Genomic DNA, 13,810 nt, shown 5'->3' on the forward strand with positions numbered 1-13,810 from the left:
CTGCCAGTCAATAGCCTACCAGTCAATACGCAACCAGTCAATAGGCTGCCAGTCAATAGGTTACCAGTCAATAAACTATCATTCAATAAACAAGTAGTCAATAGGCTACCAGTCAATAAACTACCAGTCAATAAAATACCAGTCAATAGGTTACCAGTCAATAAAATGCCAGTCAATAGCCTACCAGTCAATACGCAACCAGTCAATAGGCTGCCAGTCAATAGGTTACCAGTCAATAAACTATCAGTCAATAGGCTACCAGTCAATAAACTACCAGTCAATAAAATACCAGTCAATAGGTTACCAGTCAATAGGTTACCAGTCAATAAAATGCTAGTCAATAGGCTACCAGTCAATAAAATACCAGTCAATAGGTTACCAGTCAATAGGTTACCAGTCAATAAACTACGAGTCAATAGGCTACCAGTCAATAAGCTTCCAGTCAAGAAACTACCAGTCAATAAACTACCACTCAATAAACTACCTGTCAATATACTAACAGTCAATAGGCTACCAGTCAATAGAATACCAGTCAATAAACTACCAGTCAATAGGTTACCAGTCAATAGGATACCAGTCAAAAAACTACCAGTCAATAAACTACCAGTCAATAAACTACCACTCAACAGGTTACCAGTCAATAGGTTACCAGTCAAAAAACTACCAGTCAATAAGCTACCAGTCAATGAACTACTAGTCAATAGGTTACCAGTCAGTAAACTACCAGTCAATAAACTACTAGTCAATAGGCTACCAGTCAATAGGCTACCAGTCAATAAACTACCAGTCAATAAAGTACCAGTCAATAGGTTATCAGTCAATAGGTTACCAGTCAATAAACTATGAGTCAAGAGGCTACCAGTCAATAGGCTACCAGTCAATGAGCTACCCATCAATAAACTACCAGTGAATAAGCTACAAGTCAATAAACTACTAGTCAATAAGCTACCAGTCAATAAACTACAAGTAACTAGGCTACCAGTCAATAGGCTACCAGTCAATAAGCTACTAGTCAATAAACTACCAGTCAATAAACTACTAGTCAATAGGCTACCAGTCAATAGGCTGCCAGTCAATAGGCTTCCAGTCAATGAGATACCAGTCAATAAGCTACCAGTCGATAGTCTGCCAGTCAATAGCCTACCAGTCAACACGCAACCAGTCAATAGGCTGCCAGTCAATAAACTACCAGTCAATAAAATACCAGTCAATAGGTTACCAGTCAATAAAATGCTAGTCAATAGGCTACCAGTCAATAAAATACCAGTCAATAGGTTACCAGTCAATAAACTACGAGTCAATAGGCTACCAGTCAATAAGCTTCCAGTCAAGAAACTACCAGTCAATAAACTACCAGTCAATAAACTACCAGTCAATAGACTACCAGTCAATAGGCTACCAGTCAATAGAATACCAGTCAATAAACTACCAGTCAATAGGTTACCAGTCAATAGGATACCAGTCAAAAAACTACCAGTCAATAAACTACCAGTCAATAGGTTACCAGTCAATCAGCTACCAGTCAATAAGCTACTAGTAAATAGGCTACCAGTCAATAGGTTACCAGTCAATAAACTACCAGTCAATAAGCTACCAGTCAATAAACTACTATTCAATAGGCTACCAGTCAATAAGCTACTAGTCAATAAACTACTAGTCAATAGGCTACCAGTCAATAGGCTAACAGTCAATAAACTACCAGTCAATAGACTACCAGTCAATAGGCTACCAGTCAATAAACTACCAGTCAATAAATGACTAGTCAATAGGCTACCAGTCAATAAGCTACCAGTCAATAAACTACCAGTCAAAAAAATACCAGTCAATAAGCTACTAGTCAATAAACTACTAGTCAATAGGCTACCAGTCAATAGGTTACTAGTCAATAGGCTACCAGTCAATAAGCTGCCAGTCAATAAGCTACCAGTCAATAAACTACTAGTAAATAGGCTACCAGTCAATAGCTTACCAGTCAATACACTACTAGTCAATAGGCTACCAGTCAATATGCTACCATTCAATAAACTACCAGTCAATAAACTACCAGTCAATAAACTACCAGTCAATAAGCTACCAGTCAATAAACTACTAGTAAATAGGCTACCAGTCAATAGCTTACCAGTCAATACACTACTAGTCAATAGGCTACCAGTCAATATGCTACCATTCAATAAACTACCAGTCAATAAACTACCAGTCAATAAAGTACCAGTCATTAGGTTACCAGTCAATAAACTACTAGTCAATTACCTACGAGTCAAGAGGCTACCAGTCAATAGGCTACCAGTCAATAGGCTACCAGTCAATAGGTTACCAGTCAATGAGCTACCAGTCAATAGGTTACCAGTCAATAAACTACCCGTCAATAAACTACTAGTCAATAGGCTTCCAGTCAATAGGTAACTAGTCTATAATCTACCAGTCAATAAGCTACCAGTCAATAGGCTGCCAGTAAATAGGCTACCAGTCAATGAGCTACCAGTCAATGAGCTACCAGTCAATAGGCTACCAGTCAATAGGCTACCAGTCAATAGGCTACCAGTCAATAAACTACCAGTCAATAAACTACTAGTCAATAGGCTACCAGTCAATAGACTACCAGTCAATAAACTACCAGTCAATAAACTTCCTGCCAATAAGCTACCAGTCAATAAACTACTAGTCAATAGGCTACCAGTCAATAGGCTGCCAGTCAATAAACTACAAGTCAATAGACTACCAGTCAATAGGCTACCAGTCAATAAACTAACAGTCAATCAACTAATAGTCAATAGACTACCAGTCAATAAACTACCAGTCAATAAACTACCAGTCAATAAACTACCAGTCAATAAACTACCAGTCAATAAGCTTCCAATCAATAAACTACTAGTCAATAGGTTACCAGTCAATAAACTACCAGTCAATAAGCTACCAGTCAATAAACTACTATTCAATAGGCTACCAGTCAATAAGCTACTAGTCAATAAACTACTAGTCAATAGGCTACCAGTCAATAGGCTACCAGTCAATAAACTACCAGTCAATAGACTACCAGTCAATAGGCTACCAGTCAATAAACTACTAGTCAATAGACTACCAGTCAATAAACAACTAGTCAATAGGCTACCAGTCAATAAACTACCAGTCAATAAACTACCAGTCAATAAGCTACCAGTCAATAAACTACTAGTAAATAGGCTACCAGTCAATAGGTTACTAGTCAATAAACTACCAGTCAATAAGCTACCAGTCAATAAACTACTATTCAATAGGCTACCAGTCAATAAGCTACTAGTCAATAAACTACTAGTCAAATGGCTACCAGTCAATAAACTACCAGTCAATAGACCACCACTCAATAGGCTACCAGTCAATAAACTAACAGTCAATCAACTAATAGTCAATAGACTACCAGTCAATAAACTACCAGTCAATAAACTACTAGTCAATAGGCTACCAGTCAATAGGCTACCATTCAATAAACTACCAGTCAAAAAACTACCAGTCAATAGGTTACCAGTCAATAAACTACCAGTCAATAAACTTCCAGCCAATAAGCTACCAGTCAATAAACTACTAGTCAATAGGCTACCAGTCAATAGGCTACCAGTCAATAAGCTACTAGTCAATAAACTACCAGTCAATAAACTACTAGTCAATAGGCTACCAGTCAATAGGCTGCCAGTCAATAGGCTTCCAGTCAATGAGATACCAGTCAATAAGCTACCAGTCGATAGGCTGCCAGTCAATAGCCTACCAGTCAATACGCAACCAGTCAATAGGCTGCCAGTCAATAGGTTACCAGTCAATAAACTACCAGTCAATAAACAAGTAGTCAATAGGCTACCAGTCAATAAACTACCAGTCAATAAAATACCAGTCAATAGGTTACCAGTCAATAGGTTACCAGTCAATAAACTACTAGTCAATAGGCTATCAGTCAATAGGCTACCAGTCAATAAACTTCCAGTCAATAGGCTACCAGTCAATAAACTACTTGTCAATAGGCTACCAGTCAATAAACTACTAGTCAGTAAGCTACCAGTGAATAAACAACTAGTCAATAAACTACCAGTCAATAAACTATCAGGCAATAAACTACCAGTCAATAGGTTACCAGTCAATAAACTACCAGTCAATAAACTACTAGTCAATAGGCTACCATTCAATAGGTTACTAGTCAATAGGCTACCTGTCAATAAACTATCAGGCAATAAGCTACCAGTCAATAGGCTACTAGTCAATAGGCTACCAGCCAATGAGCTACCAGTTAATGAGCTAACCGTCAATAGGTTACCAGTCAATAAACTGCCAGTCAATAGACTACCAGTCAATAGGTTACCAGTCAATACGTTACCAGTCAATACACTACCAGTCAATAAACTACTAGGCAATAGTCTACCAGTCAATAAACTACTAGTCAATAGGCTACTAGTCAATAGGCTACCAGTCAATAAACTACCAGTCAATACACTACCAGTCAATAAACTACTAGGCAATAGTCTACCAGTCAATAAACTACTAGTCAATAGGCTACCAGTCAATACACTACCAGTCAATAAACTACCAGTCAATACACAACCAGTCAATAAACTACTAGTCAATAGGCTACCAGTCAATAGGTTCATCTATGAAAACCAGGCCTTGTGTTCCCGATATTTCATAGTAATCTATTGTTTACAGAACTTTTCTTATATTATCTCCAATTTATCGTCCATGTAAAAAAAAACTGTCTGAGTAGTATGAATAATATCTGATAATACTTTTATAATTCTATGCGCCAAGCATTTAGCTATTTTTTTTGCACCACAACACTGAAGTGCAAGAGGCCTCCAATTTTTTAAATGGACTGGATCTTTATACATTTACATTTACATTTAAGTCATTTAGCAGACGCTCTTATCCAGAGCGACTTACAAATTGGTGAATTCACCTTCTGACATCCAGTGGAACAGCCACTTTACAATAGTGCATCTGAATCATTTAAGGGGGGGGGTGAGAAGGATTACTTATCCTATCCTAGGTATTCCGCGAAGAGGTGGGGTTTCAGGTGTCTCCGGAAGGTGGTGATTGACTCTGCTGTCCTGGCGTCGTGAGGGAGTTTGTTCCACCATTGGGGGGCCAGAGCAGTACCATTTGGGTCCTGTTTCAGTCAAAAAAATGTCACCTTTATTTACAACTGCGACCTGGCCAAGATAAAGCAAAGCAGTGTGAGTAAAACAACAACACAGAGTTAAATATGGGATAAACATATGTACAGTCAATAACATAATAGAACATCTGTATACAGTGTGTGCAAATGAAGTAAGGAGGTAAGAAAATAAATAGGCCATAGAGGCGAATTAATACAATTTAGGAATTAACACTGGAGTGATGGATGTGCAGATCAAGATGTGCAAGTCGGAATACCGGTATTGCAAAAGAGTAGGAAGACAAAAACAAATACGGGGAGGAGGTAGGTGGTTGGATGGGCTATTTACAGATGGGCTATGTACAGGTGCAGTGATCTGTGAGCTGCACTGACAGCTGATGCTTAAAGTTAGTGAGGGAGATATAAGACTACAACTTCAGTGATTTTTGCAATTCTTTCCAGTCATTGGCAGCAGAGAACTGGAAGGAAAGATGGCCAAAGAGGTGTTGGCTTTGGGGATGACCAGTGAAATATACGTGCTGGAGCGCGTGCTACGGGTGGGTGTTGCTATGGTGACCAGTGAGCTGAGATAAGGCGGGGCTTTACCTAGCAAAGACTTATAGATGACCTGGAGCCAGTGGGTTTGGCGACGAATATGTAGTGGGAGAGCATACAGGTCGCAGTGGTGGGTAGTATATGGGGCTTTGGTGACAAAAGGGATGGCACTGTGATAGATTGCATCCAATTTGCTGAGTAGAGTGTTGGAGGCTATTTTGTAAATCACATTGCGGAAGTCAGGGATCGGTAGGATAGCCAGTTTTACGAGGATATATTTGGCAGCATGAGTGAAGTAGGCTTTGTTGTGAAATAAGCTGATTATAGATATAATTTTGGATTGGATATGCTTAATATCAGTCTGGAAGGAGAGTTTACAGTCTAGCCAGACACCTTGTTATTTATAGTTGTCCACATAAGTCAGAACCGTCCAGTGATGCTAGTCGGACGGGCGGGTGCGGGCAGCAATCGGTTGAAGAGCATGCTTTCGTTTTACTAGCATTTAAGAGCAGTTGGAGGCCACGGAAGGAGTGTTGTACGGTATTGAAGCTCGTTTAGAGGTTTGTTAAGATGGTGAGGAAAGCACTTTTAAAGAACAACCAGGCATCCTCTACAGATGGGTCAAATCTGTCGTACTGCCCCTGAACAGGCAGTTAACCCACTGTTCCTAGGCCGTCATTGAAAATAAGAATTTGTTCTTAACTGACATGCATGTTAAATAAAGGTAAAATAAAATAAACTTATAATGAGACACAACTTTCAATTCTATTTACAGTGCCTTGCAAAAGTATTCGGCACCCCTTGAACTTTGCGACCTTTTGCCACATTTCAGGCTTCAAACATAAAGATATAAAACTGTATTTTTTGTGAAGAATCAACAACAAGTGGGACACAATCATGACGTGGAACGACATTTATTGGATATTTCAAACTTTTTTAACAAATCAAAAACTGAAAAAATGGGCGTGCAAAATTATTCAGCCCCTTTACTTTCAGTGCAGCAAACTCTCTCTAGAAGTTCAGTGAGGATCTCTGAATGATCCAATGTTGACCTAAATGACTAATGATGATAAATACAATCCACCTGTGTGTAATCAAGTCTCCGTATAAATGCACCTGCACTGTGATAGTCTCAGAGGTCCGTTAAAAGCGCAGAGAGCATCATGAAGAACAAGGAACACACCAGGCAGGTCCGAAATACTGTTGTGAAGAAGTTTAAAGCCGGATTTGGATACAAAAAGATTTCCCAAGCTTTAAACATACCAAGGAGCACTGTGCAAGCGATAATATTATAATGGAAGGAGTATCAGACCACTGCAAATCTACCAAGACCTGGCCGTCCCTCTAAACTTTCAGCTCATACAAGGAGAAGACTGATCAGAGATGCAGCCAAGAGGCCCATGATCACTCTGGATGAACTGCAGAGATCTACAGCTGAGGTGGGAGACTCTGTCCATAGGACAACAATCAGTCGTATATTGCACAAATCTGGCCTTTATGGAAGAGTGGCAAGAAGAAAGGCATTTCTTAAAGATATCCATAAAAAGTGTTGTTTAAAGTTTGCCACAAGCCACCTGGGAGACACACCAAACATGTGGAAGAAGGTGCTCTGGTCAGATGAAACCAAAATTGAACTTTTTGGCAACAATGCAAAACGTTATGTTTGGCGTAAAAGCAACACAGCTCATCACAATGAACACACCATCCCCACTGTCAAACATGGTGGTGGCAGCATCATGGTTTGGGCCTGCTTTTCTTCAGCAGGGACAGGGAAGATTGTTAAAATTGATGGGAAGATGGATGGAGCCAAATACAGGACCATTCTGGAAGAAAACCTGAAGGAGTCTGCAAAAGACCTGAGACTGGGACGGAGATTTGTCTTCGAACAAGACAATGATCCAAAACATAAAGCAAAATCTTCAAAGGAATGGTTCAAAAATAAATATATCCAGGTGTTAGAATGGCCAAGTCAAAGTCCAGACCTGAATCCAATCGAGAATCTGTGGAAAGAACTGAAAACTGCTGTTCACAAATGCTCTCCATCCAACCTCACTGAGCTCGAGCTGTTTTGCAAGGAGGAATGGGAAATAATTTCAGTCTCTCGATGTGCAAAACTGATAGAGACATACCCCAAGCGACTTACAGCTGTAATCGCAGCAAAAGGTGGCGCGACAAAGTATTAACTTAAGGGGGCTGAATAATTTTGCACGCCCAATTTTTCAGTGTTTGATTTGTTAAAAAAGTGTGAAATATCCAATAAATGTCGTTCCACTTCATGATTGTGTCCCACTTGTTGTTGATTCTTCACAAAAAAAATACAGTTTTATATCTTTATGTTTAAAGCCTGAAATGTGGCAAAAGGTCGCAAAGTTCAAGGGGGCCGAATACTTTTGGAAGGCACTGTATCAAAATATATGTTTGGAAACGTACCATCAAAAAGTAGCATGATGATTGAGTGTCTCTATTGCTGTACCGTGATATTTGCCTTGCTACTAAGTAAACCTCCCGTTGGTCCCCACTATTCCACCCGCTAAAAGCCCTCCTCATCCCGAGTCGGGTTGCCATCCCAATGCCTGGCAGACCACCCCCGACCCCCCATTTCCCAGAGCCCTGAAGAGACTGGGATCCAACCTTCAAAAAAAGAGCACACAGTACCACTCACAGAACAGAAGTAGATCGACCACCAAATGCATTTCCATCACCCTCACCTCTATTTGTACTATATATAACCATCAAAATATATATATATACATATTTTTAAAATCCTGTTTATCTTATTTTCCATAATTAGCTATTATTATTTGTAGTAATGTAGGCAATTTATGCAAATGATTAACCTCTCACCAGTCTCGCCATTACCAAAATTACATTATTACAAGCAATTATTATTTTAGCAAACAATTATTGGGAATCATCCTATATTGTCCCCAACTTCTTTTACAGTTGTGGGATACACACACACCCACACACTCATACACACTCATACACACTCAACCCCACAACCATAGGCTCACATTCTCAACAGTTGCACCATTCCAGAGCCCAATACAAGAAAGGTCTTGATTTACGAATGCATATACAGCTGCAGCTGTATGAGAAGGCCTGAAAAACAGTGCAAAAAAACATCCTAGATGATGGAGGTCAGATCCCTTTCCCCTGAAACACCCAGAACACGGTCCCCCGTATTGACCATGTTCCCAAGCATCTCCATGCAGTCAGACTTTTGATTTTGTGCCACCAGGGCCACAATAATATGCCCCCTCTCTGAATGTCCGAGTATGACCCCCTCCCTATGGGTTACTACAGCTAGTGTTGCTAGCACTGCCACTGCCTAGGTGGGGGCACCCCACCGGAATCCTCACCGGCTAGGTACAAGGTCGTCAAGGTTCTCATTAACAGTTTGAGAATTTCCTTGTATACTATGCTCTCTCTTTCGGGGGCTTTGGCTTTGCAGGACCAACCCTGCCAAGCAGGCTCAGAATCATGAGGGGGCAGTGCTGCTCTAGGTCTCTGAAGAGGATTAGTTGTATGGTGTATAATCCACTGCTGCTCTACTCACATCACAGGTGTCTCTGTCTAGTCACTGGCAAATACCTCTGGACGATAGCTCGCTCCTTCTCATAGCTATAGGGATGCGTCTTCAATGGCATTCAATTTCCTATTTAGTTCACTATACTTTTAACCAGGTCCCGTTAAGCTTTGGTCAAAAGTAGTGCACTAGATGGGGAATAGGGTGTGTGCGTGTGCGTGTGCGTGTGCGTGTGCGTGTGTGTGTGGGGGCGTGCGTGCGGTGTGTGTGTGTGTGTGTGTGTGTGTGTGTGTGTGTGTGTGTGTGTGTGTGTGTGTGTGTGTGTGTGTGTGTGTGTGTGTGTGTGTGTGTGTGTGTGTGTGTGTGTGTGTGTGCGTGTGTGTGTGGGCGTGCGTTTGTGTGGGCGTGCGTGTGGGCGTGCGTGCGGTGTGTGTGTGTGTGTGTGTGTGTGTGTGTGTGTGTGTGTGTGTGTGTGTGTGTGTGTGTGTGTGTGTGTGTGTGTGTGTGTGTGTGTGTGTGTGGGCATGCGTGCGGTGTGTGTGTGTGTGTGTGCGCATATGGCTATGTGTGTATAATAGAAAGGGACAGACAGAAATATGACTTTGAAAGAGAGCAATAGGATGAGAGAGAGAAAAAAAAACCTTGACGGGAGTAAAAGAAGACCCGTCCTAGAAGATCTAAAGTCATACTTTTTGGGCGCTTGCCATCAGCCTATGGCAAAATGGCCCCCGTGAGTAAAGAGAGAGAAAGAGAGAGAGAATGAAAGGAGATGGACATTGTGTATGTATTTTCTGCAAGACAGGTTTGTGCCTATCAAGGCCATCTGGTTCTAATAGAACATCAATTGATGTGAACAGGAACAGAGACCAATTTGTTTTCTCACCAGGGGGCTGGAGGGAGGGAGGGAGGGAGGCTGGTTGGTGAAAATCCCTCCTCTCTTCTCCCTCTTTCCATCTCTCTTTCTCACACACAGACAAACACACGGAAAGAGATACACGTGCACACAAAGACGCGCGCAGACAAACACTGCTCAGTCTTCCTCCTTCAGATGAAGTAGGCGCGCATTGGCCAGGTGACCATGTCACGTCACTGGAAAGGCCCAAGGCTATCTCTCTCTGTGCTTGTGTGTGCTTTTAGCGAGAAGGAAGAATCTTCCCATTGTGTCTCATTGACAAGGTTAATTTACAGTATATTCCTATAGACGTTACCCCTTGGCAGCGTTATCAGAAACCACAGCATTTCTGTGTCACTAGAGGATTTTAGCGCCGCAGATAGATAATTGGACTGTATTAGTGATGATAAATACTTGGATAGCTCACAACCTTCCTCCAGCTAAATCATGACAAGACCAAGGTACTTATTGTTGGAGCCAAAGCACAGCGAGAGAATCTAGCCGCACATTTTAATTCACGGGCAATAAAGATAAAACAAAAAACCTAGGTGATTTTTTAGATTCTGAACTCAGTTTCGTATCACACGTTAGGAATGTCACCAAAATAGCTTTTTAGCACCTGAGGAACATTGCCAAGGTGCGGCCGTTTCTCCCTCAGGCTGATACAGAGAGGCTCACCCATGATTTTATTATAAGCAGGCTTGACTATTGTAATTGACTATTGTAATGCTCACCTGTCTGCTCTATCCAGGAAAGCCATTGGTCAACTGGAAAACATACAGAATGCTGCAACATGGGTATTGACCAAGACCAGATGGAGAGAACACATTACATCGGTTTTAAGGTCTCTGCACTCACCTGTCTGCTGTGAGTTTTAGAATTTATTTTAAGAATCTTCAATTGGTTTGTAAATCAATCCACGATAGTGCACCCCAATACATGTCAGACATGCTTTTAAGTTCTGTACCCAGTAGGTCCCTCAGGTCCTCTGGCCTTTTAACTATCCTGAAGCCTAGGACCAAGAGGCATGGAGAGGCAGCCTTTACTCATTATGCCCCCAGCCTCTGGAATACCCTGCCAGAGAACCTGAGGCAGGCCGAAACTGTGGACATATTTAAAAGAGATCTTAAAACATCTGTTTAGCTTTGCTTTTCCTTAAGGTGCTTTTTAGTTGTTCAGTTTTTGTCATTCTTTAGTTTTTTATCTTATGTTTTTTGTTTAGTAAATATTTCAGCTTTAATTTCATTGTTTTCGTTCTTTTTTCCTGTAAAAAAGCATTATTGTGATGCATTCCATGTCTGAAATATGCTGTATAAATAAGTCTGTGTGTGTGTGTGTGTGTGTGTGTGTGTGTGTGTGTGTGTGTGTGTGTGTGTGTGTGTGTGTGTGTGTGTGTGTGTGTGTGTGTGTGTGTGTGTGTGTGTGTGTGTGTGTGTGTGTGTGTGTGTGTATTGACTGGGGGGGGGGGGGCTGGCTGGCATTATAGAGGGGGTTGAGTAGAGGGGGGGGAGTCCAAACAGCCAGATTGGGCCAGCTGGCAGGCTCAGTCCTTTGTACAGCCCAGCATCTCATAATGTCTGCTCAGTTTACAAATAAACATGGCAGGCTGAGAATTGAGACACCATTAAAGGGATGGGTCAGTCACTGTGATTGGTTCTGCATTTAATCAGACTGCCTCTGATTGGTGGAATTTACCCACGCCAACCCTAGCTTTATATCCACATCCTGGTTCAACCCTAACCCTAACCCTAACTCTAAACCTAGATGCATGTCCACATCCTGGTTCAAGCCTAACCCTACCTCTAACCCTAGATTCATGTCCACATCCCGGTTCCATCCTAACTCTACCCCTAACCTTAACCCTAGCTTCATGTCTTCATCCTGGTTCAACCCTAACCCTACCTCTAACCCTAGCTTCATGTCTTCATCCTGGTTCAACCCTAACCCTACCTCTAACCCTAGATTCATGTCCACATCCTGGTTCAACCCTAACCCTACCTCTAACCCTAGATTCATGTCCGCATCCCGGTTCCATCCTAACTCTATCCCTAACCTTAACCCTAGCCTCATGTCCACATCCTGGTTCAACCCTAACCCTAGCTTCATGTCCACATCCTGATTCAACCCTATAACCCTACCTCTAACCCTAGCTTCATGTCCACATACTGGTTCAACCCTAACCCTACATCTAACCCTAGCTTCATGTCCAAATCCTGGTTCAACCCTAACCCTACCTCTAACCCTAGCTTCATGTCCACATCCTGGTTCAAACCTAACCCTACCTCTAACCCTAGCTTCATGTCCACATCCTGGTTCAACCCTAACCCTAGCTTCATGTCCACATCCCGGTTCAACCCTAACCCTAGCTTCATGTCCACATCCCGGTTCAACACTAACCCTATCTTCAGGTCCACGTCCTGGCTCAACGCTAACCCTAGCTTAATGTCCACATCCTGGTTCAACGCTAACCCTAGCTTCATGTCCACATCCTGGTTCAACGCTAACCCTAGCTTCATGTCCACATCCTGGTTCAACGCTAACCCTAGCTTCATGTCCACATCCTGGTTCAACGCTAACCCTAGCTTCATGTCCACATCCTGGTTCAACCCTAACCCTAGCTTCATGTCCACATCATGGTTTAACCCTAACCCTACCTCTAACCCTAGCTTCATGTCCACATCCTGGTTCAACCCTAACCCTACCTCTAACCCTAGCTTCATGTCCACATCCTGGTTCAACCCTAACCCTAGCTTCATGTCCACATCCCGGTTCAACCCTAACCCTAGCTTCATGTCCACATCCCGGTTCAACGCTAACCCTAGCTTCATGTCCACATCCCGGTTCAACACTAACCCTAGCTTAATGTCCACATCCTGGTTCAACGCTAACCCTAGCTTAATGTCCACATCCTGGTTCAACGCTAACCCTAGCTTCATGTCCACATCCTGGTTCAACCCTAACCCTAGCTTCATGTCCACATCCTGGTTCAACGCTAACCCTAGCTTCATGTCCACATCCTGGTTCAACGCTAACCCTAGCTTAATGTCCACATCCTGGTTCAACGCTAACCCTAGCTTCATGTCCACATCCTGGTTCAACCCTAACCCTAGCTTCATGTCCACATCCCGGTTCAACACTAACCCTAGCTTAATGTCCACATCCTGGTTCAACGCTAACCCTAGCTTAATGTCCACATCCTGGTTCAACGCTAACCCTAGCTTCATGTCCACATCCTGGTTCAACCCTAACCCTAGCTTCATGTCCACATCCTGGTTCAACGCTAACCCTAGCTTCATGTCCACATCCTGGTTCAACGCTAACCCTAGCTTCATGTCCACATCCTGGTTCAACGCTAACCCTAGCTTCATGTCCACATCCTGGTTCAACGCTAACCCTAGCTTCATGTCCACATCCCGGTTCAACACTAACCCTAGCTTCATGTCCACTTCCCGGTTCAACACTAACCCTAGCTTCATGTCCACATCCCGGTTCAACACTAACCCTAGCTTAATGTCCACATCCTGGTACAACACTAACCCGAGCTTAATGTCCACATCCTGGTTCAATGCTAACCCTAGCTTAATGTCCACATCCTGGTTCAACGCTAACCCTAGCTTAATGTCCACATCCTGGTTTAACGTTAACCCTAGCTTAATGTCCACATCCCGGTACAACACTAACCCTAGCTTAATGTCCACATCCTGGTTCAACGCTAACCCTA

The sequence above is a fragment of the Oncorhynchus masou genome, chromosome 21 (assembly GCF_036934945.1).
Source record: "Oncorhynchus masou masou isolate Uvic2021 chromosome 21, UVic_Omas_1.1, whole genome shotgun sequence".
In the NCBI taxonomy this organism is placed as follows: Eukaryota; Metazoa; Chordata; class Actinopteri; order Salmoniformes; family Salmonidae; genus Oncorhynchus; species Oncorhynchus masou.